This window comes from Chiloscyllium plagiosum, unplaced genomic scaffold (genome assembly GCF_037043375.1).
Source record: "Chiloscyllium plagiosum isolate Xiang-an unplaced genomic scaffold, Cpla_swu_hap1 HiC_scaffold_37, whole genome shotgun sequence".
NCBI classification, from domain to species: domain Eukaryota; kingdom Metazoa; phylum Chordata; class Chondrichthyes; order Orectolobiformes; family Hemiscylliidae; genus Chiloscyllium; species Chiloscyllium plagiosum.
Genome location: NW_028270175.1, coordinates 78,964,824 through 78,991,898, shown reverse-complemented (window position 1 = coordinate 78,991,898; position 27,075 = coordinate 78,964,824).

Sequence of the window (27,075 nt, the reverse complement as noted above, 5' to 3'; positions counted from 1 at the left end):
AGAGGATAAGCCCAGAATGCATCTTTTAAATCTATTACACTAAACCAGCGGTGTTCACACGGCATGTTGCGTTGCAAAGTATATGGATTTGGTACCACCGGATGTCGTGTTCAACCCAATCGGTTCAATGCCCTAAGATCCTGCACCAATCGATAGGTTCCATCAGGTTTGCGGAGGGGCAGTATTGGGGTATTAAAGGGGCACATACATGGTTCTAACAGTCCAGTTTTTGCTAAAAAAATCTATAACTGGTTGCAGACGTCTACGGCCTTCCAACGATAAAGGATATTGTCTAACCCGAACCGTGTCATCTTCTCGAGTCAACGTAATTACCAATGGAGTGATAGTTAGATGCCCTGTGTTATCAGCTCTCACCCATACGTCAGAGCTGATTTGTTTTTCTTCACTAGATGTTAACATAGCCATTGTTACAGTTACTGCACTATTCTCCACCCCACTTTTTAAGCCTAGTAATATAATCAAATCCCTATCTAATAGATTCATTCCAATGTCGGAAATATACAGTAATTGTGCTGTCACTTCTTCATCATTTCTTCTAACTAGGGTTGGCTTTAAAATAGGCACTAGAAATCCTTCACCTTTTAATCCGGAAATCTTGAGATACTCGTTAGTCAATTTAACACCTGTAGGTCTAAAACTTAGGGATGACCTGCCGCTCCCGTATCCACCAAAAATACTGCCTCCTCCCCTTCAGGTCCCACTTTTAAATCTATCAAGGGTTCCCAGTGGGTCTCAGGAGGATGGAAGTCCTGACTCCCTTAGTCTTCATCGAAGGTCATTAGGGAAACGGTTTCCCTTTCTCGTGCTAATTCTGGGCATTCCTGTTTATAATGCCCCACTTTCCCGCAATAGTAACATCCTGCCTGTTGCCTCCTTCTCTTGATGTCCGACCTTTGTCTTTCGTGTCCTCCCCTATCCTTCCTGTTATCCCCTGATCTCAGTCTCCTTTTTGTTATTGCTTCTACTGCCGCCACCATCATTTTGGCTTTCTGTTTCTGCTTCTCGTCTTCCCTTTTCACATACACTTTTTGTGCCTCACGTAACAATTCTTCCATCTGTTTTGCATTCCATCCATCAAATTTCTGTAATTTCCTTTGTTTGTCCGGCCATGATTTAGTTACAAACTGGACCTTTCAGAGTACATGTGCTACCGGATCATTGGGATCCGTTCCAGAATACTTCCTTGTGGCTTCCTTGAGCCTTTTAAGAAAAGCAGAAGGGGTTTCATCCTTCTCTTGTCGTACGTCAAAGGCTTTTACAAAGTTTTGCGATCTAGGTCCCGCCTCTTTAATTGCCAATATTACCATTTCCCGTAGATCCCGCATCGACTCCCTATCTTCTTGGTCATTATTTTCCCAATGAAGGTCAGCATTTGGGAATTTCTGTTCTGCTGGGGACCCTTCTTCCCCAACTGGGTGCTTCTTTTTCCCATTCCTGTAAAGCCACTCTCCGAATCATACCTAGTTCTTCCGCTGAAAATAACGTTCCTAAAATTGCCATCAGTTCTCCCCAGGTATATGAATTAGGCCCTAGGAATTGATCTAATTGTTCGGCCAGTCCAACTGGATCCTCTATTAAACTTCTAATTTCCTTTTTGAAAACCCTAACTTCACTGCTAGTTAAGGGAGCGTTTACATATCCGATTGCACCTTCACCAATCGGAACCTCTCTTAAGGGAAATAATTTTACATTTTCCATTATCTCTGCTCCTCCTTTACGTGTGGTGGCTCGAGCGATTCTGGGCCCCGGAGGTTCTGCATCTTTTAGTTCAGAGTCCGTTCCCTTTCTATGTCTGGAATTTGTTCCACTTCTGGAGCTGGAGGCTTGTCCCGGGGAATAGTATATGGGGGCGGCAAACACGTTAAGGGATCCCATTGTGGCTTCCCTTGTTCATTCTTTTTTCTGTTCTTTCCCTGATTCCTCTGTATTCATGGAATATAATTTTACTCCCGCGCTCCCTATTCAACAAGCGCATAATCAAACTCTTTTTGACTGTATGGTTCTTTTCGATTGATGTATATATTAAGAACTTGACACAACCAATCCTCATCGGACCCATATTTGGGCTAAAAAATATCAGACACCTTAATACTTTCTCTGGACCAGACGAAACAACAATGATTTATCATTGTAGCGAAATTTCCATAATAGAAATCAGATTCAAAATAGTGCCGCATCTCAAGCTCCAGGAAACAAAGCACAAACTTTCAATCACCGACAAACAAATGTGCATTCAAACCGAATCACAAAGGGTTAAACTTTCTATTAGCTGTACAGCTCTTTCTCCCTCTCTCTCACGATCACACACAGACATCGTATTTCACACACACTTTGAGCTTCCCGCAATGACTCCTCCAGCTTTTGAATATTTCTTTGGATGCCATAAGTTAGGTACGAAATGTACCCTCAGTAGCCCTTCAGCTAGCCCTTCTGACACGAAGCATAATCTGATTCCTCCTGACTGTAAGGCTGTTTTCCATTGACATATAAATTCAAATATTTATAAACCTAGTCTTCATCTGACCCGTACTTTGGCCAGAGGACTGCAGGACAAAGAATGGATTCCTCAGTGCAGACAAAGCAACAATATTTAATCATCTTTTTCCTATCTTTTCCCCTTGTACAAGTATTATTTTCCCAATTTCCCAACATTCTCCCCAAAGGACTGTCGGGTGGAATATATTCCCCTTTAATGTTATTTGCAGATCGATCTTTGCACAAGCAACTCCCTTTGCCTCCCATTGTTGCTAATTTAATTCATCTGGCCAATTATAGGCTTTATTTTATTTCTCGCCAATTTCCTGTATTTGCAGTACGTCCCCGACCACCAAGGCAATATTTAAGTGTCTCTTTTGTTACCATGGTCTGTGCACAGAGTTACCTGGTCGTTTTGGTGCGCCCCGTCCTGTGGCAATACCTGCAGCAAATACCGCTGCCCCCGGTCACCCGGATATATCTTTTAAGACCTTTTCTTACCCGGGTCTTGTGCACAAGAGTTACCCGACTGAACCCACCACGTCTGCCCGTCTTGTTTCCAGGGTTTCCCAGTCCGGATCGTACTCGACCAAACCGTGAACGGCAAACAATGGAGTTGTAGATCGCTGAAATCGGCACGATGCACCTTCCCCGTCGTCCGAAGAGTGTCGAGCATTCGGAGTCTCAGATCCCGGACGTGCCCCCAGTTGTGAGAAATAAAAATCACTCACAATTCAGCCCGAGACAAAGCTTTGGAAGCAACATCAATTTTATTTCGGCCTAGCAAGTACTGGACGCCTCTGCAATCAAGCAAAAATGCGCACGTAACAAAGCATGTAAGTTTTCTTTGTTCAGTTTGCAAGTTGCTGATTCACGCCTCCCTTTTCTCATTGGTCCAATCTCATCCTATCCCAAGCTGGTTACCTCACTTGTTTTTCTCTAACTTTTCTTATCTGGCTATCCTGCTGTCCTTGTTTGTCTGCAGTCTTTGTTCCGTGTTTATTCCAACTTGTTCTTCTATCCAGTTTCTTATCATACTATAAGCTTTATTGTGAAATGCCCCTGCTGCATTTTTTGTGGTCAGCTACAACACTTCATAGTTAATTTTAGCTTAAAACTATTTCTTTAAAATACCCTCTATATTCGTTAAAATCTTAGCCTTAAGTATGCTACATGCTCCATGAATTCCGCGACCATGTATATAATGTCCCACCCCGCAACACCCCATCCCCATCTGCAAAAACTACCACCTGCAGAAACTACATTTCTAACCTCCCACATAGTTAACCTCCTCTGCACCCCCTCTATTGCCAGTGTATTCATGCTCAAGTAAGGAGATAAAAACTACATGCAGTTCTCTAGGTGTGGCCTCAACAGCACCCAATAGAGCTGGAACATAACCTCTGCTTTTAAACACATCTCTTCAGCAATGAAAAACACAATTCCATTTGCCTTCTGAATTGATTGTTGTACCTGGTGACCAATCTTCATGCAGAATGATACTCAGGTGCGTCTGCACAGCAAATGATGCAACTTTGTAAAATTCAAGTAATAATCTTTTCTTTTCATGTTACTCTAACCAAACAGTATGACTTTACATTTATAAACATTCTATTCCATACGCCAGACAATTGCCCACTCACTCAATGTATCTGTGTGCGTCTGCAAAGTTACACAGTCCTCTGCACACTTTGTACTCCTACTCGTCTTAGACTCATATGCAAACTTTGACACCCTACATGTGGTCCCTAACTCTAAATCATCTGTATCAATTCTAAATAATCGCAGTCCCAACGCTGATCCCTGAGGCACACTGCTCGTCACCGATTGCCTGCCAGAATAATATTCCTTTATGCCCACACTTTGCTTCCTGTTAGTCAACCAATCTTCTATCCATGCTAATACTCTACCCCTAACGCCATGCACCCTTATACTATGTAACAGCCACTTGCTCAGCACCGTGTTGAAGGGCTTTTTGAAATCCAGATACACCGCATCCACTGGGTCCCCGTTGTCAATCTTACTCGAAATGTCTTCATAGAATTCCAAAAGATTTGTCAAGCATGACCTGCCCTTCATGAACCCATGCTGTGCCTGTCCAAAGTGACAATTTCTATCGAGATTCCCTATTTCATCGTTCCCACTATGGAGAATAAGCTAACTGGTGTATAATTCCCCATCATTTTTCCACCTCCTTTTTAAAACAGTGGCGTCAATGTTGCTGTTTTCCATTCTACTCGGACGGCCACAGAGTCCAGTGAATTTTGCAAAATTACTGCCAGTGCATTTGCCATTTCTCCTGGCATCTCTTTTAGTACTCTGGGATGCATTCCATCAGGGTCGGGAGACTTTTATATCATTAGAATAATTACCTCCAACGCTAGCTGTTCCGTAATAATGATAGTTTCCAAATCCTCACCTACCTATGTCTCTTTGTTAATTACTGGCAAGATTTTAGTGTCCTTCACTGTCATATCTCATAACTAAATGCTCTTTCTCTTTTTCCAAAGGACCAACATTTACTTTAGTCACTCTTGTCTCGTTCAATATAAAAAATTCTATCTGTTTTTATAGTCTGTGCTCGTTTATTTTTCTCATGTTCTATCTTACTTTTCTTTATAGCTCTTCTGTGGCTTTCTGTTGACCTTTAAAGTTTTCCCAGTTCTAGTTTCAGGCTGTTTTTGGCCACTTCGTATTCCTTCTCTTTTAATTTGATCGCTTTCATTCGAGACCCATCGCACAGTATGCTTTTTCTTACAGTCCTTCCTTTTCACTGGAATATACCTTTGTTGAGCACTTTGTAAAGTGTCTTTGAAAATCGTCCACTGCTCATCAACTGTCGCACCATAAAATCTTTGTTTCCAGTCTACTTCCTCCAGGTTCTCCCTCATTTTATTGTATTTCCCCGTGTTCAAGCACAGGAGCCAGGTATTAGATTTTACCTCCACACTCTCCATATGTATTCTAAATTCAATCATACAGTGATCACTTCTTCCAAGATGATCCCTAATTAATTATTCCTGTCTCATTGCACAGGGGCCAGATCTTTGATAGCTTGCTCCCTTGTCAGTTCCATTTTATACATGACAAGAAATCCTTTGATTGGTAAATTTAATGAACTCAAGGCTATCCTGACTGAGCTGGTTCGACCAATCTACATGTAGATTAAAATCACCCATGACAATAGCCGTACCATTTTTACAGGCATTAGTTATTTTTTGTTTATTGCCCATCCCAATGTGATGTTATTATTTGATGGCCTATACAGTACGGTTATCATTGACTTTCATGTTAGAATTTTGAATGCATCATTCCTGTTTATTTTTCCCTAATATACGGAAATAACAACAACTACTTGCATTGTATGGAACTTTTACAATGGCAAATCCATGCTTCATGGATGATCAAAACATTGATTAAAGAGAATGATTTTAAAATAAATCTTAAAAGGAGGATAGAGAAGGTTAGGGAGGCTATTCCACAGATTTCTGCCCTTGACAGTTCCAATTGTGGAGCGATTTAAGTGGGATGGGTTGGAAAGGGAACGTGCAAAGGGGAAATGGAGGGGTGCAGGCAGTGTTCTTAAGGACAGAGGAGGTTCCAGACTGAGTCTGTCTGTCATAGAGAGTATGGCTGCCTCATGGAGTTTGAAGCACCGCAATGGGTACATGCATGTCATGTTAGTCAAGGATAGTATAACAGTGGCTGAGAGAACTTTTGATGAGGACTGGTCTACTGAGGTACTGTGGACTGAGGTTAGAAACAGGACAGGAGAGGTCACACTGCTTGGAGTTATTTTAAAGGCCTCCGCAGAGTTCCAGGGAGGTGCAAGAGAGGATTAACAAAATTATTCTGGGGAGGAGTGAAAGGAATAGTGTGTTCATTATTGGGGATTTAACTTCCCAAACATTGAATGGAAATGGTATAACTCTGGAACTTCGGATGGATCAGTTTTTGTCCAATGTGCACAGGAGGGTTTCCAGACACAGTGTGTCGATATGAGGGGAGGCCACATTGGATCTAGTAGTTGGTAATGAACCAGACGAGTTGTTTGATTTCGTTGTAGGTGAGCACTTTGAGAGAGTGATCATAATTCAGTTACGATTAGTTTAGCAATGGAAATGGATAGGCAAATGCCACAGGTACGAGTTATTGATGGTGCAAGGGCAATTATAATGCGATTCAGCAAAAATTAGGATGCAGAGAATGGGGTATCAAAATGCAGGGCATGCAGACTATTGAAATGTGGAGCTGGATTAAAGAACAGATGTCAGGCAAGGAGGAAGTGATAAGGTAAGGGAACCGTGGGTTACTACATAAATTGCATCTCTTGTTAAGTAGAAGAATGAGGCTTATGCGTTGATCAGGCAAGATGGTACAGATGAGGTGATGGAGAGCTAGATAGGACTTAAAGAGAGTTAAGAAGAACAAAGAGAGGACACGAGTAGTCTTTAGAGAATAGAATAATGGAGAACCCTAAAGCTTTCTATTGGTATGTGAGAAATAAAATGAGAGGGTACGAATAGGACCATTCAAAGACAGAAGTGGGAAGTTGAACGTTTAGCACGAACATTCCTCATCGGTTTTCAGTCTGGAAAATGAGCATATTGTAGAGGAGAAGAATGAGGTACGAGATATTAGACGAGAAAGGATCGTGGTTAGTCACAAACAGGTGTCTATCAATTCGAGAAGGAGTGAAATTACACAGGTCCGCTGGGTTGGATGGGATTTATCCGAGAATTCGCTGGGAAGCTAAGAAAGAGATACCAGAGCCTTCGGCTTTGATATTTGAGTCATCATTGTCTACAGGTTTGGTACCAGAGGACTGGATAATTGGAAATGTTGTGGCCTTGTTCAAGAAGGGGAGTAGAGATGACCCAGGTAATTATAGACCAGAGAGCCATACTTCTGTTGTAGGAAAGGTTTCCGAAAGGATTATAAGAGATACGATTTATAATCATCTAGCAAACACCAATTTGATTTCAGATAGTCAACATGGTTTCGTCAAGGGCAGGTCCTGTCTCACAAACTTCTGAGTTTTTTGAGAAGGTGACCAAGCATGTAGACGAGGGTAGGGCAGTTGACGTGGGATGCGTAGACTTCAGTAAAGCCTTTGATATGGTTACACATCGTAGGCTGTTGGAGAAAATGCAGAGACATGGAATTAAGGGTGATTTAGCAGTTTGGATTAGAAACTGGCTTTCTGAAAGAAGGCAGTCAGTAATGGTTGATGGAAAATATTCAGCCGGGAGTCCGGTGATGAGTTGTGTGCCACAAGGATCTGTTTTGGGTCTACTGCTATTTGTCATTTTTATAAATTACTTAGACGCAGGGACAGGTGGATGGATTAGTAAATTTGCAGACGACACTAAAGTCGGTGGAGTTGTGGATAGTGTAGAAGAATGTCACAGGTTGCAGGGGGACTTGGATAAACTGCAGAATTGGGCTGAAAGGTGGCAAATGGAGTTCAATGCAGCTAAATGTGAGGTGATGCACTTTGGGAAGAATAACAGGAAGGCAGATTACTGGGTCAATGGAAATATTCTTGGTAGTGTGGGTGTGCAGAGGGATGTTGGAATCCATGTACATAGATGCCTGAAAGTTGCCACCCAGGTGTACAGTACTGTTAAGGCGGCACAGGGTGTGTTAGGTTTCATTCGTAGAGGGATTGAGTTCCAGAGCCACAATATCATGCTGCAACTATACAAAATGCTGGTGCAGCCATACTTGGAGTATTGTGTGCAGTTCTGGTGCCCATATTTCGGGAATGACGTGGAAGCATTGGAAAAGCTGCAAAGGCGATTTACCAGGATGTTGCCTGGCATGGAGGGAAGGTCTTATGTGGAAAGATTGAGTGACTTGAACCTGTTCTCTTTGGCAAGAAGGAGGCTAAGAGGGGATTTGATAGAGAGTTACAAGACTATTAGAGGCTTAGGTAGGGTAGACAGTGAAAACCTTTATCCTAGGATGATGACATCAGTGTGCACGAGAGGGCATAACGACAAATTGAGGGGTGATAGATTTAAGACAGATGTCAGAGGTAGGTTCTTTACTCAGAGAGTGGTGAGGGTGTGGAATGCACGACCTGCTAATGTAATTAACACAGCCACATTAGGGAGATTTAAACACTTCTTTAGTTAAGCACATGGATGATTTTGGGATAGTGTAGGGGACGAGCTGAGAACAGTTCACAGGTCGGTGCAACATCAAGGACCGAAGGGCCTGTTCTGCGTTGTATTGTTCCAAGACTATAGTGCTACCAGAGATTTCTACTGTCTTAAACAGAGTGACGGATCTTGTATTGTGGGCTTACGAAATGTCACTGATCCCTACCAAACATGTACAAGGTAGAGTCAGGGCAATAATAAGATGCTGCGATAGGAGGGGGACAGGAAGTCCATACAAAACCCTACTCTTTCACACCAGTTTCACCTCCAAAACCGAGTGCCTTCCAGACAAGCACCTCTATAATCCCAAGATATCACTTTGCCCCACAATCGTGGTATCTGGCTGTGCACTAGGAGGAGTGCAACAGTCTGTACTAGGACGCACCGGGGCCCTGAAACCCTTGGTAAAGATGAAAGTCATCTGAGACCCACCACATTACATGCATTTTCTATTGTTTTAACTCTGTTCTGGACAGAATTTCTTTTGTATGTCCTGCCATGATTCAGTTACAAACTGGACCTTTAAGCGTCCCTGTGCTACCGGATTATCGGGATCCGTTCCCGAATACTTTTTTGTGGCCTCTTTGACCCTTTTAAGAAAAGCAAAATGGGTTTCATCTTTCTCTTGTCGGACTGCAAAGCCCTTATCAAAGTTTTGTGATCTAGGTGCCGCCTCTTTAAATCCCAATATTACCATTTCTCGTAGATCCCACATTGACTTCCTATCTTCTCAGTCGTTATTTTCACAATGAGGGTCAACATTTGGGAATATCTGTTCTGCTGGAGCCCCTTATTCCCCTACTCGGTGCTTCTGATCCCATTCCTGTAAAGCCACTATCCTAATCATACCTAGTTCTTCCCCTGAAAATAACGTTCCTAAAATTGCCATCAGTTCTCCACAGGAATACAGCTGAGGTCCTAGGAACAGATCTAATTGTTTGGCTATTCCAACTGGATCCTCTGTTAAATGTTTCATTTCCTTTTTGAAGACCCTAACCTCACCGCTAGTTAAGGGAACGTTTACATAACCGATTGCACATTCGCAATCGGAACCGCTTGTAAGGGATTTAATTTTACATTTTCTATTATCTCAGCCCTTCCTTTGCGTGTGGTGGGTCGAGTGATTCTGACCCCCCCCCCCCCCCCCCCCCCCGCCCCCAGGTCCTGCATCTTTTAGTTCAGAGTCCATTTCCCTTTCTGTGTCTGGAGTTGGTTCTACTTCGCAAGCTGTAAGCTCGTCCCGGGGAGTAGTATATGGGGCGGCAAACACGTTAAGGGATCCCATTGTGGCTACCCTTGTTCATTCTTTTTCTGTTCTTTCCCTGATTTCTCCGTATGCATGGGACATAATTTTTCTCCCGCGCTCCGTACCCAACAAGCTGCATAGTCAGACTCTTTTTGACTGTACGATTGACATATATATTAAGTTCTTGACATAGCCAATCTTCATCGGATCCATATTTGGGCCAAAAAATAGAAGGCGCCTTAATGATTTCCCTAGTCCAAACGACACAACAATCGTTTATCATTGAAGCCTTATCTTTCTCCCACATCCGGAAGTTGTGTTCCCAATTACCCAACATTCTCCCCAAAGAACTGTCGCGCGGAATATATTCCCCTGTTAACGTTATTTACTGATCGATCATTACAGAGGCGACGCCCCTTGCCTCCCATGGTTTTTAATTTAATTAATCTGGCCAAATATATGCTTTACTCTATATCTCGCCAATTCCCCCGTATTTTCCGTATGGCCCGATCACCAAGGCAATACTTGAAGGTCACGAAACGATACGACCAGCTATCCTTAGTAGCCACACACGCAGACAACAAGCAACATGAATTCGACTGGGACAACACTACTATCATAGGGCAATCCAGACAGAGAACAGTCAGGGAATTCCTAGAGGCATGGCATTCATCCACAAACTCCATCAACAAACACATCGACCTGGACCCAATATACCAACTACTACAGTGGACAGCTGAAACTGACAACCGGAAGCGGCAGGGACAGACCAATATAAACACCGGAGGAAACATCAAAGAAGCACTTCGCAGAAGGCTCCCAAGCACTGATGATGTCGCCTAGCCAGGGGACAAAACGTTTGCAACAAAAACTTCCAGCTCAGCGAACAGAACCACAACAACGAGCACCCGAGCTACAAATCTTCGCACAAACTTTCAACTTGAAGGTCTATTTTCTTACTTTGGTCTCTGCACAAGAATTACCTGGTCGTTTTGGTGCGCCTCGGCCCGTGGCAATATCTGCAGAAACTACCGGTTGCCCGGATTCAGGATCTTTCCTTACCCGGGTCTTGTGCAGAAGAGTTACCCGACTGAACCCGCCGCCTTTTCCCGTCTTATTTCCAGGGTCTCCCAGTCCGGATCGTACTCGCCCAAACTGCAAAAGGCAAACAAGGGAGTTGGAGATCGCCGAAATCTGCGAGGTGCACCTTCCCCGTCGTCCCAAGGGTGTCGAGCGGTCAGAGGTTTGGATCCCGGTGACGAGCCCCCAATTGTGAAAAATAGAACTCACTCACATATCAGCCTGAGACAAAGCCTTGGAATCAAGAACAATTTATTACGGCCTTGCAAATTTCGGATGCCTCTGAAATCAAGCACAAATGCGCATGTAACATAGCATGTGAGCTTTCTTTGTTCATTTTGCGAGTTGCTGAATCACGCCTCCCTTTTCTCATTGGTCTAATCTCATCCTAACACAAGCTGGTTACATCACTTGTTTTTCTCTTACCTTTCTTATCTGGCTATCCTGCCGTCCTTGTATGACTGGATTCTTTGTCCTTGTTTGTTACAACTTGTTGTTCTATCCAGTTTCTTATCATACTATAAGCTTTATTGTGAAATGCCACTGCTGCTTCTTTTGTGGTCAGCTACAATACTTCATAGTTATTTCCGAGCTTAAAACTATTTTTAAAAAAACGTTTCTTTAAAAGACCCTCTATATTCATTTTAGTCTTAGCCTTAAGTATACTACATGTTACAAGAATTCCGCGACCGTTTGTATAATGTCCCACCCCATCTGCAAAAACTATATTCCACCAACAGAAACTCCATTTCTAACTATCCACATTGTGTGATTTTTAACTATTTCTATACTAGACATCTCTATGACAGTAACTCGACAGAGCAATTGTTCATGACTAATATTTCACCAATGATTCCGTGCAGATATGAATATTCTCTATAAACTCACTGATAACCTCAGACGCACGCGCAGTTTTGTTTCTATGCAGAGCATGTTCAGTGTCACATTGATCAGGACACAGAGAGAAACATGGACCTGCTTTCTCCGGCAGCGGCTGCAATCAACTTCAGAGAGCGGCGCTCATTGCGGGTGTGTGGGAGCCTCGCTGGGAGCGGAGAGAATTCACAATTCCTCGATACAGGTAAAAAAAAGTCCCGAAAAAGACCTTCCGGGCCCGGATAAGGAGGTGGCCGTCTCTGATTAGGGAAGTGGCCCAGGGTCACGGCAGCCATTTGTTTGAGGGAACCGCCATCTTGAGAAGGTCAAGGTGCAGGAGGGCGGGGCTATCTGGGTCTGTAGAACAGTCAGAGGAAAGGGAAGACCCACGATTAATTCCACGAATAGAGCTTCACTGGGCGATCCCGCAGGAATTTCCTCAGTACTGCTGTGATGTTTCACCCAATCAGAACCAGGAGCTCTCCTCCTCTCTCAGCTCCCCTTCTGTCCTTCCTGCAGCATCTGTTCCCTGGAACATTGAGCTGCCTGTCCTGTCTCTCCTCAAGCTGTTGTTCTGTCATACCTTTAATATCCCAGTCCCATCTTAGATTATTAATGCACCCAATGGATTTTCCTTAACATCAGCAATTGTTTAATTCTCGCTGGTTTTTAATAACATCTTTTTTGAAGCATTTAATTCATATTCAATCATTTGCAATGGTGTGATTTGAACCTGTGTCCAGAAAACATTTGCCGAGTTTCTGGATAAATTGTCTCAATATAATGCCACTAGGCCATCACTTCGCCTAGTGGCATTTTTTGTGCAATAATGGTTGCACATCCCAGTGCAACATGAATCAAAACCGTTTCTTCCTGCACAATTGTTTGATCCTGCACTCTGGTGATATCACTCAGTATCTCTCCGTGTGGTACCCCTCACTGTGTGGGTCTAATTGCTGACTCTTGAAACTACTCCAGATTCTGAACCAACAGAATTCTCCATTCCAGAGAGAAGAGGCTGTACAGTCCAGGAATGGAGACTGGGATTTTCCAGATCTCTGTGGGGTTCTGTGCCGTGATACATGTGTAGCCCTCACAGCATCAGTCTATTTTCCCATTATATCTATTTCTGTGTCTTCGAAGGGTACTCAGGGAGTTTCTGACGCAATAGACTTGCCAACTGCTGGTTGGGCAGTTGATTGTTCAGCCAGAGAGACAAAGGTCGGGCAAGTCGGGACCTATAGTTAATAAATTGTTAATAAATCCTGCCGCCCAGGTAAGATAATTCACAGTGCACAGAGCAGAGAGCAATGAGAGGGCTCCAAGCATCATCTAACAAGACATGACGTAGATATAGTGCTGGAGGGGGAGCACAGTACAGACACACCTCAAGCTTAAGCACCACCTCTACTTTAAGTTTTGTTGTACTGAGACAGAATCGGGAGTTCCCAGTTTTCAATCCAGGCCTGTGCTGTCTTGGTGGGCACCAGGACAACAGAGGGGAAAGCAGGCCTCCCATGAGAGGGTGGTAATGCTTCCTGGGATCTTTCCGTTCCCTATTCCATTTCCAAACTGTATCTGTGGCATGTCTTGTGGAGCAGAGTCTTCAATCATTCTAACTCCTATAACAGTTCTTATCTCTGTCATCTCCTCCCCTCTCACCAATTACTTCACACATTTGAAATCTCCAGTCCAGACGACCATCCGTATCGCTGTAACTTGCTTCAGTCTCTACAACATGCCTTGTCTCGATAGTTTCCTCCTCCAACAACTGGAGACATGGGGTCTGTTTCTGTGCTGCACGAATCTTCGGCCAAGGTTTCCTAAATAGAATGAGTCACATTTGCCTGTGTTTGGCCCATATCCCTTCAAATCTTCTCCTCTCCATATACCTGCCGAACTGTCTTTTCCATGTTGTAATTGTACTTGTTTTTACCGTTTCCTCTGGCAGTCCATTCCATCTATGTATCATCCTCTGTGGATAATGTTGCCACTCAGCTCCCTCTTTAAATCCTTGCTCTCTCACTTTACGTTTATGCCTCTAGCTTTGGACTCATCTACCTTTGGCTATTCACTTTATTTAGGCTGTACATGGTTTCATAAACCTTTCTAAGGTCACCCCGTGGCCTCCTCTGCACAGGAGAAATATTGATGACAATGTTACCAATATCTCCAACTCATGAACTCAATGCTCTGACCAGTGAATACAAGTGTGCCAAATACTGCTTTCTCCACCCTGTCCGCCTGTGATACTATTCCAAGAAACAATGTAACTGCATCCCTTGGTCTCTCTCTTTTCAACAACACTGTCCAGGGCCCGACCATTAACTGTATTAGTTCTCCCTGGTTTGTCTTAACTTAATCCAACAACTGAATTAAATTCCATCTTTAATTCCTTGGCCCACTGGCCCAGTTGATTAACATCCCCTTCGATAACTATATTCCCTGCCCACTCTTCCACTAATCCTGGAATCCACAAGCATACTAATAGGGACTCCTATATTTTCACTCAACTCGTTTATGTAAATGGGGCACAACAGTGGTCCCAGCACCAATTCTTACAGCACACTACGGGTCAGAGGCCTCCAATCTGAATAACAAACCTCTCCCACCACCCTCTGTCTCTCACTGCCATCCCCTTGTGTATCCAGTTGTCCAGCTCTACCTGATCTCTTGTGATCTACCCTTACTAACCAATGTGTCATGCTAGACCCTGACAAAGGGTTTGCTGAAGCCAGAAACAACGTCTGTTGCTCTGTCTTCGTCTATCTTCTTTGTCACATCTTGAACAAACTTCAGTCAAGTTTGAGAGACATGTTTTCCCACGCACAAAGCCTTGCTGGCTGTCCGTAATCAGTCTTTATCTTTCCAAATGCATATCAGTCCTACCTCTCAGAATGACCTCCAACAACTGACCCACCCTGATGTCTGGCTCATCAGTCTGTAGTTTCCTGGCTTTGTCTTGCAGCCTTTCTTAATTAATGACACAGCGTTGTAATCATAGTCAGAGAGTCATACTGCACTGTTCAGTTAACGCTAACCATACTGTAGAACTAATAACCCTTCAAACCTTTCCTATTCCCGTACTAATCCAAATGTCATTTAAACATTGTAATTGTCTCCACGTTCTCCCCTTCCTTGGGAAATTAATTCCACACACAACCCACTCTTTGTGTAACAATGTGCCCTCATGTCGTTGTTTTAAATGTCTCTCCTCTAAACTTAAAAATGTAGCTCCTCGTCTTGAAACTCCCCTGTCCATGGGAAAAGACAACTCCCAGTAACTCTATCTATCTATTCCCCTCATGTTTTTATAAACTTTTCTAAGGTCATCAGTCAACATTCAAGTTTCAATGAAAATATATCAACCTATCTAGCCTTTCATTATAACTGAATCCTTCCATACCCAGCCACATCCCAGTAAATCTCCTCTGAGCCATCTCCAGCTTAATAATATCCTTCCTATAACTGGACGACTAGAACTGGACACGGTATTCCAGAAGAGGACGCATCCAATGTCCTGTATAATCTCAATGCGACTTTCCAACTTCTATATCCAAAGGATTGATGAATGAAAGCAAGTGTGGCAAGCACTTTTTTTTTAAACATCCTGTCTCTCCATGTTGCAAACTTCAAAGAATTATGTACCTGAACCCCGAGGTCCCTCTGTTCTACAACACTACCGAAGGTTCTACCATTAATTGTGTAAGATCTGCCCATTTTGTTGTAACAAATGCATTACCTCACATTTATTCAGATTGACTTGCATCTACAGTTTTTCAGCCATTCACGCATTTCATCATGATCCCTTTGTAATCTTAGAAAATCTTCTTCACTGTCCACAATGCCACCCTCCAGTTTACCAGCCGATCACACATAGCTCTCAATGGTACAAATATCTCTGCTCGGGGTCCTACAATTTCTTCACCAGCTTCCAACAATGTTCTGAGATACATTTGATCATGTCTTGGGGATTTATCTACCTTTGTGCTTTTAAAACCTCCATCACCACCTTTTCTATAATGTGAACTCATTTCAAGACATTGAGTCATACAGATGTATAGCATGGAAACAGATCCTTCGGATCAATTCCTGCATGACGTTTCTCGTCACATCTGCTAGAATTTTGCCAATATCGCTCTACACGCTTCCGATTCATATACCCATCCACATGCCTTTTAAATGTATTTATATCAGTCTCCACTCTTTCCACTGGCAGCTTATTCCATACACTCTTCCGGAACCAGTTGTCCTTTAGGTCCCTTTGAAAGGTTCCCCTCGCACTTTAAAGCTATGCCCTGTCGGTTTCCCCTACCGTTACAACCCTATTATTCTAATAGATATCTGGGATCTCCTGACATATTTGCTCTTCCATCTCCCATTGCCTATTGCTGTCGTACAATCTTTGCAAACTGAGGACCAATTTTTATTTCTCAGTTCCATTAATATCGCTTAATTGGGCGATCCTGCATGAATACTCCCTCTAGGCATTGCTGGGATGTATCCCCCAATCAAAACCACCAGCTCTCCTCGTGGCTTGCCTCCTGTTCTTCCTTCCTGTTACATCTGTCCCCCGGAACATTGAGCCGCCAGTCCTGTCCCTCCCTCAGCTGTGTTTCTGTAATACCTCTGATATCCCAGTCCCATGTTCCCATCCATGCTCTGGGTTCATCTACCTTATCTTCCGGCCCTTTGCTTTGAAAGAAATGCAGTTTAATTCATCACTTTTACCTCATTATCTGCTGTGTTCTTGTCTGCTTTGTCTATTTATATTTCTCTCTTGAACATCCTTACCAGCCTTAAATTTCTTTCTGGCCTTCCGACTGTTTGGGGTCCCACACCCCTGCCAGACTAGTTTAAATCCTCTCGAGCAGCTCCAGAAATTCTTCCCACCAGGATATGGGTCCCCTCCCGCTCCCAGTTCTGGTGTCTTCCCCACCCTGTTTACCTGTGCTGACACCTTCAGACATCCAGGGACTTGTCCACCAAGGCCACTGTGTTCCTCAGTACTCCAGGAGTACCTATCGTTCATGATGTATATCGTTCGCTTATAAAACTTCCCACAGTGCATTGCCTCACAGTCATCAGAAGTAAACTCCATCTGCCATTACTCTGCTGAGTTTATTATCTGATCGATATCAGACTGCAGCCTGATCCCATTCCCCTCACTGTGGACAATACCCTCACCTTTCATGTCATCAGCAAACCTACTAATGATTCCTTCTCCTTTCACATTCGAGTTATTAATGTACATAATAACCAACAAAGCTTCCTGCACATATCCGTGCGGTACACCCGCTGGGCAAAAGTTAACAATCACAAAAAACAACCCTCCACCAATTGTGGATCCAATTTACCAACTTGCCTTGGATCCCATGGGCTCTTCTCTTTTGGACCAGCCTTCCATGTGGGACCTTGTCAAAGACCTTAATGAACTCTATGTAAACCACATCATCTGCACTGCCCTCATCAATATCAGAGGACAGTCCTCTACCAAATCGATACAGACAATCCCAAATGTATTCCTATCCTTTCTAATGTTGATTCATCGTGTCCATCAGAATTGTTTCCAATAATGTCCCCCCCCCCCCCCCCCCCCGCTGTCAGAATATCCGCTCTGTAATTGCCTGGCCTATCACTGCTGCTGTTGAACAAAGGAACCACATTAGCGATGCTCCAGTCATTTGGCACTTTACCTGTGGCCAGCAAAGTATTAAATATATCCACCAGGCCACCAGCAAACTCCTCCCTTACCTCCCATAGCAGTCTGGGATATATTTTATTGTTACTGGGAATTTCTCCACCTTTTTTGCCTGTGAAAATATTTAACACCTCCTCCTCATTGGTCGTAATATGATCCAGAACCTCATCGTCTCCAACTACAATGCTTTGCTCCTGTGTGGATACAGATAGGAAGTATTCATTGAAGACCTCACCTTCTTTCTCTGGCTCCATGCACAGATTTTCCCTTTGGTTTCTAACAGTCTGCACTGATTATTTGGGAATCATCTTACTCTAACTGTACTTATTAAATACCTTGTGACTTTTCCTTAACATTGTTTGCTAAGGATATTTTGTGACAAATGTTTGTCTGTTCATTTTTAAGCCCCCACCCCACCCCTCCCGCATTCTGTATACTTTTGAACCTCTTCGTCCGTTTTTATTTCACTGTATTTTCTTTACCAAACTCACAATATAGCTTGATCAGGATTCGCTAGATGTGCTGCCTTAGCTGTTCACTCTTCGCAAAACACATTGGCTCTGAATTCTCAGTGCATCACATTCTACATCTCCCATGTTCCAAATAGAAATTCCAACAAGTGTAGTTCCTTGCAGTCTCGGCTTGTCAATCTAATGATAATAATAACGTCGATGACAGTGATAATCTAATGGTAAATAGCATCCCCAAGTTTAGATACTTAGCTTCTGCAAAATCCTTACCTGTTTTGGATAATGTCTTTGAAGCTAACAGTTATGGTCTCTGTGCTGAAAAAAGCTCCATAAATCCTTATCTCTGTCACCTTTTCCAGAACCGACAGCCCACTCTGTCTTTAACATTCTTCAGTCCTTTCCAACCTCCCAATCTGTGTACCTCCCTCCAGCCTTGAGAGCACATGATATCACTGTAACCTTCTCCAGTCCCCACAGCACTCATTCATTCACCTATTTATATCGATTTTGAACATTGGCTCAGTTTCTGGATATATAGTACAGCGGTAATACCACCAGGCCATCACGTCGCATTCTCACAGGTTTCCCATCCCTGAGCACTGATACCAGTGGCATCATGAATCAAAACCCCTTCCTCCTACACAATGGTTTGATCCTGAAATTTTCCTGCACTCTGCTGATATCATTCAGTATTTCTCCATGCGGCATCCCTCACTGTAAGGGTCTAATTGCTGCCTCTGTAAGCGTCTCTCACACTTGCAGCTACTCCAGATCCTGATGCAACAGAATCCTCCACTCCAGAGAGACGCAGCAGCACCGACGAGGGATGAAGACTGGGATTTCCTAGGTCAGTATGGCAATTATTACCATTGTGCATGTGTTTCCATCACCCTAATTTCAGAGTCTGTCTATTGCTCTGTCTCCTTTAGGTATTTAGAAAGTTCCTGACTCAATAGACTTCCCAGCTCAGCTGAATTCATCCGACGGGATCTCCCTCTACCTATCCGTAATCAATTACTGCCTTTTCGAATGTTGATCCATCCTGTCCCTTGGAATTGTTCCAATAATTTTCTTCCCGCTGTTGTAAGACTATCTGTTCTGTAATTACCTGGCCTATCCCTGCTGCCCTTCTTGAACAAAGGAAGCCCCTGAGCTATCCTACAGTCATTCACAACTTCACCTGTGGCCAGCAAAGTATTAAATATATCCGCCAGGGCCCCAGCAATCTCCTCCCTTACCTCCCATAGCAGCTTGGGATACATTTCATTGGCACTGGCGTTTTCTCTACCTTTATGCCTATGAAAACATTTAATATCTCCTCCTTATTGATATTAACATGTTCTAGAACGTCAGCATCACAACTGACGCTGCAATGTCTTTCTCCTGTGTGAATACAGATGGGAAGTATTCATTGAAGACCTCAGCTACTTCCTCTGACTCCATGGACAGATTGTCCGTTTGGTTTCTAACAGGCCCCACTTCTTATTTGGGAATCCTCTTACTCTGACTATTGTCTAAACCACCTAGTGGCTCTTCGGATTCTGTGAGAAGCTAGGGAAGAGATTGCAGGGCCCTTTGCAGAGATATTTGTATCATCGATAGTCTTGGTGAAGTGCTGGAAGACTGGAGACTGGCTAATGCTGTTCCATCAGTTTAGGGCTGCAACGAAAAGCCAGAAGACAGACATCAGTGGTGTGTAAATTGTTCGAATAGATTCGAAGATCTTCATGCATTTGGAAAAGCAATGGTGTATTATGGATACTCAGAATGGGTTTATGTGTGAGAAATGAAATCCCACAAACTTCATTGAGTTGAAGTGGACAGGAGGAAGAGTGGTAGATGACGTATCTAATAACGTCTTTGACAAGGTTCTGCATGGTCGACTGGTTAATAAGGTGGTATCCATGGAGAGCTGCACTAATGGATACAAAGTTGGCTTGATGGTAGGAGACAGAGAGTGGTTGTAGAGATTTGTTGTCCTGAATGGAGCTTGTGACCAGTAGTGCGTGGCAACGATTGGTGCTGGATCGACTGTTTTTCTTTATTCATATAAACGATTTAGAGGAGAATATAGGAGGCATAGTTAGTACATTTATGGGTGACACGAAAATTGGTGGCAGACTGTACAGTGAAGAAGATTGCCTCGGATTACCATGGGATGTTGATCAGATGGGACAGTGGGCTAAGGAGCAGCAGATGGAGTTTAATTTATTTAAATGCGAGTAGTTAAATTTTAGTCAGGGGAAATAGAGTATGACGTAAACAGTTACTGGTGCAGCCCTGTGAAATATATTTTCAAAGAGAGACAGATTCGAACAGGGACACAGTTGCTTAAATGTGATGTGGTATCACATGTAGACAGGGTGGGGAAGAAGCCATTTACCTTCATTGGTCAGAGCTTGGGAGAAAAATTTGGGACAAGATATGGTGACTGCACAGGATATTGGTGAGACCATTTATTACCATTTAGTGATGACCAGAAAAGCATTGATGATCATCAGGAAAATCGCATCTGGTCCACTTGTACCCTGAAGGGAAGGATATCTGACATTCTAATTCTATTTGGCTGAGATGTGTTTCCAAATCCACAGTAATATGGCTGACTCTGAGCTGCCCTCTTGCAATTAGCAGAAGGTAATGAAAGCTGGTCCAGCCATTGACACCCACATCTTATGAATGCATCAATAAAAGGACATATTTCTCTCTCTACTTCACAACTGATACCAGCGTGGGGTTGATCTTTATCCTGCAGATTGTGAATGTTTGTGTGTGTGCGGTGGTATGAGTGTTCAGTTCTGTGTGTATGTGCTGGCACCTCTACCTCAAGCAGAACAACCCTCTGTTATTGCTGTATTTTTCTCCAGACGCGAAAGCATTCCTTATGTCTGGAAGTACCTTTCTGCCCAAATATCGTCCTGTTCGTCCGTTTCTGCCAGTATCGAATCTCCTGTATCCCCTCCTGCCCTGTTAATATCTGGTCAAACCCCAGTGACACTTTCTATCTCTATAAACTGTTTTGTGTTCTACAACTTGCACTGTATTTGAAATTATTTCCCTGTCCCTTAACCCTCCATATCTTTTGAACCAACTCCAGCACATATATCCCTCCTAACTCTGTGAACCCCTCCTGCCACAACAATCCATATCGGCTTTTTATTGTCATTGATGCCCTTATCACACTTCAGGTGTCTGTCAGCACATCCAGTACATTCAAGTTTCCCTTATCATCTCATTAAAACCCAACAATGTTCCTCTTCCTACAACACTCCTCTTACTGGGATAACCTTACTCTCCCTTTAACACCTGCTTCAACATTTTGACAGCTCTTTTGTCAGTTTCTGAGACACCCTGCCGCCAGAATTGTTAGCTTTCATTGACTGTCTTTGAATCCTGTTTTATTTTAATATAATCCTTAAAGACCTGAGGGAGTCATTGATTGGTCTTTCTTGCCGAAGTTTAAACCATGCCAATGGAATGTCCTTTTACATGGAACATTACAGCGGCTCTCGATGTTGCGCCGCCCTGTCTTACCAATCTGAAGCACATCTAAACCACACTACTCCATGTACGATCATAAGCTTTCCAATAACGAATTAAATGTATTTAAATTTGGCGAATCTACTACCGTTGCAAGCAAAGCATTCCATATCCTTACTACTCTCTGAGTAAAGAAACTACCTCTGACACCTGTCCTAAATCTATCATCCCTCAATTTAAAGCTATGCCCCCTCGTGCTCGCCGTCACCATATTTGGAAAAGGGCTCTCCCCTATCCACCTCATCTAACCCTCTGATTATCTTATATGTCTCTATTAAGTCACCTCTCAACCTTCTTCTCTCTCACGAAAACAGCCTCAAGTCCCTCAACCTTTCCTCATAAGATCTTCCCTCCATACCAGACAACGTCCTAGTAAAACTCCTCTGCACCCTTTCCAAATCTTCCACATGCTCCTTATAATGTGGTGACCAGAACTGTACACAATATTCCAAGTGCGGCCGCACCAGAGTTTTGTACAGCTGCAGCGTGACCTCATGGTTCCGGAACTCGATCCCGCTATTAATAAAAGCTAAAACATTGTATGCCATAGGTGGCAACTTTCACAGATCTGTGTACATAGAGACCGAGATCTAACTGCTCAGCTACACTACCAAGAATCTTACCATTAGCCAAGTACTTTGCATTCCGGTTACTCCGACCAAAGTGAATCACCTCATATTTGTCAACATTAAACTTTATTTGACACATCTCAGCCCAACACTGCAGCTTATCTATGTCTCTCTGTAACCGACAACATCATTCGTCACTATCCACAACTCCACCGACCTTAGTGTTGTCTGCAAATTTACTAACCCACTCTTCGACACCCTCATCCAGGTCGTTTATAAAGTTGACGAATAGCAGTAGACCCAACACGGACCGTTGCGGTACATCACTAGTAACTGGAACTCCAGGATGAATAATTCCCATCAACCATCAGTCTCTGTTTTCTTTCAGCAGCCAATTAATGATCCAAACTGCTATATCTCCTACAATCCCATTCCTCTTCATTTTGTACAATAGCCTACTGTGGGTAACATTATCAAAAGCTTTGCTGAAATCCAAATACACCACATCAACCGGGTTACTCTCATGTACCTGTTTGGTCACCTTCTCAAAAAACTCAATAAGGTTTATGAGGCATGACCTACCCTTCACAAAACCGTTCTGACTATCCCTAATCATTTTATTCTGTTCTAGCTGATTATAAATCCTATCTCTTGTAACCTTTTCCAACACTTTACCAACAACTGAATTAAGGCTCACTAGTCTATAATTACCAGGGTTGTCTCTACTCCACTTCTTGATCAGGGGAACCGCATTTGCTATCCTTAAGTCTTCTGGCACTATTCCTGTAGACAATGGCGATTTAAAGATCAATGCCAAAGGCTCGGTAATCTCCTCACTGGCTTCCCAGAGGATCCTAGGATAAATCTCATCCGACCCAGGAGACTTATTCATTTTCACACTCTGCAGGATTTCTAATACCATTTACCTGTGAACCTCAATCCCAACTTGTCTTGTAGCCTGAATCTCAGTATTCTCCTCGACAACATTGTCGTTTTCTAGCCTGAATACTGTCGAAAAATATTCATTTAGTGCTTCTCCTATCTCTTCTGACTCCACACATAACCTCCCACTACTTTTCTTGATTGTTCCTACTTTTACTCTCGTCATTCTTTTATTCCTTAAATACCTATAGAAAGCCGTAGGGTTTACCCTGATCCCATCCGCCAACAACTTCTCATGTCTCCTCCTGGCTCTGCTGAGCTCTTTCTTTAGATCTTTCCTGGTTACCTTGTAACCCTCAAGCGCCCTAACTGAGCCTTCACATGTCATCCTATGAAAGCAACCACCCCAATACACACAAACGAAGTTGCATCAAGACACTGTTCAAAAGGGCCACAACACACTGCAGCACATCAGAACTGCAAAAAGAGGAAGAGGAACACCTATACAAGGTATTCGCAAAAACGGATATCCTCGCAATTTCATCAACAGATGCCTAAGGGAGAGACAACAGAACGAGGACATGCCGCAACCCAAAGGACTAGCCACACTACCATACATCAAGAACATCTCTGAAATGACAGCCAGACTACTGCGACCACTAGGACTTATAACAGCATACAAACCAACAGCCACTCTCAGACAACAACTCACCAAAACGAAGGACCCGATACCCAGCATGAGCAAAACTAACGTAGTGTACAAAATCTCATGCAAGGACTGCACAAAACACTATATAGGACAAACAGGAAGACAGCTAACGATCCGCATCCACGAACATCAACTAGCCACGAAACGACAAGACCAGCTATCCCTAGTCGCCACACACGCAGACGACAAGCAACATGAATTTGACTGGGACAACACTACCATTATAGGGCAAGTGAAACAAAGAACAACCAGGGAATTCCTAGAAGCTTGGCACTCATCCACAAACTCCATCAACAAACACATAGACCTGGACCCAATATACCGGCCACTACAGCGGAGAGCTGAAACTGACAACCGGAAGCGGCAGGGACAGGCCACTATAAATGCCGGAGGAAACACCACAGAAGCGCTTCACAGGAGGCTCCCAAGCACTGAGGATGTCACCTAGACAGGGGACGAAACGTTTGCAACAAAAACTTCCAGCTCGGCGAACAGAACCACAGCATCTCATCCTAACATAAGCCTTCTTCTTCCTCTTAACCAGAGATTCCACTTCCTTCGTAAACCAGGGCTCCCATACTCGACAGCTTCCTCCCTGCCTGACAGGTACATACTTATCTAGGACACTCAGGAGCCTTTCCTTGAATAAGATCCACATTTCTAATGTGCCCATCCCCTGCAGTTTCCTTCCCCATCCTATGTTTCCTAAATCTTGCTTAATCGAATCGTAATTGCCGTTTCCCCAGCTGGAACTCTTGCCCAGTGGTATACCCCAACCCTTTCTATCACTAAAGTAAACATAACAGAATTGTGATCGCTATCACCAAGTGCTCACCTACTTCCAACTCTAACACCTGGTCGGGTTCATTACTTAGTACCAAATCTAATGTGGCTTCGCCCCTTGTTAGCCTGTCTACATACTGTGTCAGGAAGCCCTCCTGCACACACTGGACAAAAACTGGCCCATCTATAGTACTCGTACTATCGTGTTCCCAGTCAATGTTTGGAAAGTTGAAGTCCCCCATGACAACTAACCTGTCTCTCTCACTCATATCGAGAATCATCTTTGCTATCCTTTCCTCTACATCGCTGGAACTATTCGGAGGCCTGTAGAAATCTCCCAACACAGTGACCTCTCCTTTCCTGTTTCTAACCTCAGCCCATACTACCTCGGTTGACAAGTCCCCAAGCCCCCTTTCTGAAAATTATTTTCTTGCTGTTAATCTAGAGACATATATTTCAATCTGTTTTCCCTGTTCTCCTCTCATTCCCATGTAACTTGCTTTGTTTCAATTTCAGACTGTTGCGTACACTTGGAGTGGTCACTGTGAAAGTTCATTATACATTTGAATTCTACCTTATCACCCAAACCCCCAGGCACCACCCCACTGCTGGTCAAGGACGGAATGACACTGATCAAAAACAAAGAATCAATTAATCTACGCTGGGGGAGCACTTCAAAGTCTTCTTCAAACAGGCTCTGTCATCGATCCGAGCATCCTTGAACGTATCCCACAGCACGTTCACAGCACTGGCTCAGCAATGACCCAGCCCCACACGAAGTTGAGAAGGCTGTCCGCCAACTCAAGAACAACAAGGCTGCTGGAGCAGACGATCTACCTGCTGACGTATTGAAGTGCGGAGGCACAGGGCTCTTGCAGCTACTCCAGATCCTGAGCCAACATAACTCTCCACTCCAGAGAGACGAGGCAGCACAGGCCAGGAATGGAGCATGGGATTTTCCAGATCTCTGTGGGACTTAGTGCCATTCTCCATATGTAATGCTCACTGCATCAGTCTAATTTCCCATTCTGTCTATTTCTCCGTCTCCTGCAGGTACTCAGGACTTTCCCAAGTCAGTAGACTTCCCAACTACTAGATAGCTCGTCCATCACCACATTGAAGCTGGTTGGTCAGCCAGAGAGACAAATAGAAGGGATATCTGGAGCCTTCAATAAATCCTGCAGTGAGGTAAGATCACTCAGTGTACACAGCAGAGAGCAATGAGAGGGCTCTAACTATCGGCCAACAAGACATGACATAGATGCAGTGCTGGAGAGGGTGCACATTACAGACACACCCCAGGCTCAATCACCACGTTTACTTTAACTTACGTTGTACTGAGACAACATCGGGAGTTCCCAGTTAACAATCCAGGCCTGTGCTGTCTTAGTGAACGCAGGTATGACAGAGGGAAAAGCAAGCCTCTCCGTAGAGGGTGGGAATGCTGCCTGGGATCTTTCTGATCTGTGTTTCCTCTCCAACACTGCATCAATGGCATGTCTCATGGATCAGTGTCTTCAATAATTTGTAACTCGTATAATTCCAGTCCAGTAACCCCCTCCCTTTCCAATAGTCCCTCCATATATTTGAAACGCACTGCATTCCAGACCAACATCCCTATCGCTTTAACATGCTTCAGTGTCTACAACATGCTTTATCTTGGTAGTCTCCACCTCCAATTATTGGCGACAGTCATGCAGCACGGAAACAGACTCTGGCCCGACTAGTCCATGCCAACCAGTTTTCCCAAACTGATCGAGTCACGCTTGTGTGCGTTTGGCCCATATCTGTTCAAACCTTCTCCTCTCCATGTCCCTGCTGTATTTCTTTTCCATGTTGTAACTGTTCTTGTTTCTCCCATGTGCACCTGGAATTTCATTCCATCTATACACCATCCTCTGTGAATAACGTTGCCCCTCAGCTCCCTCTTTAAATTCTTGCTCTCTCACCTCACGTTTATGCCTCTAATTTTGGACTCAACTACCCTTGTCTATTCACCTTACACAGGGCCTACATGATGTTATGAACCTTTATAAGGTCAACGTGTAGCCTCCTCTACCCAAGGGAACTGTGGAGGACAATGTTACAAAAATGGTTAAACCATCACTGCAGATGCTGGAAACCAGATTCTGGATTAGTGGTGCTGGATCCTGCCTGAACTGCTGTGCTCTTCCAGCGCCACTAATCCAGAAAATGTTACAAATATCTCCAACTCTTGTACTACAAAGTTATTTTGATCATCGACAAACTTAGGAACAATGACTCCTATATTGTCAACCAAATTGTTTTTGCCGATAGTGCACATCAGTGGACACAGCCCCGATCCTTATACCACACTGCTGTTCACAGGCCTCCAGTCTGAACAACAACCCTATCCCATCACCCTCTGTATCCTACTGTCAAGCCAATTTTGGGTACATACGGCTGGCTCTCCCCGATTCCATGTGATCTAACCTTACAACCTGTATATCATGCTAAATCCTGTCAAAGGCCCTGCTGACGTTCGTGCAGACAATATATAGTCACCACTTCAACAAAAGCAATCACGTTAGTGAGGCC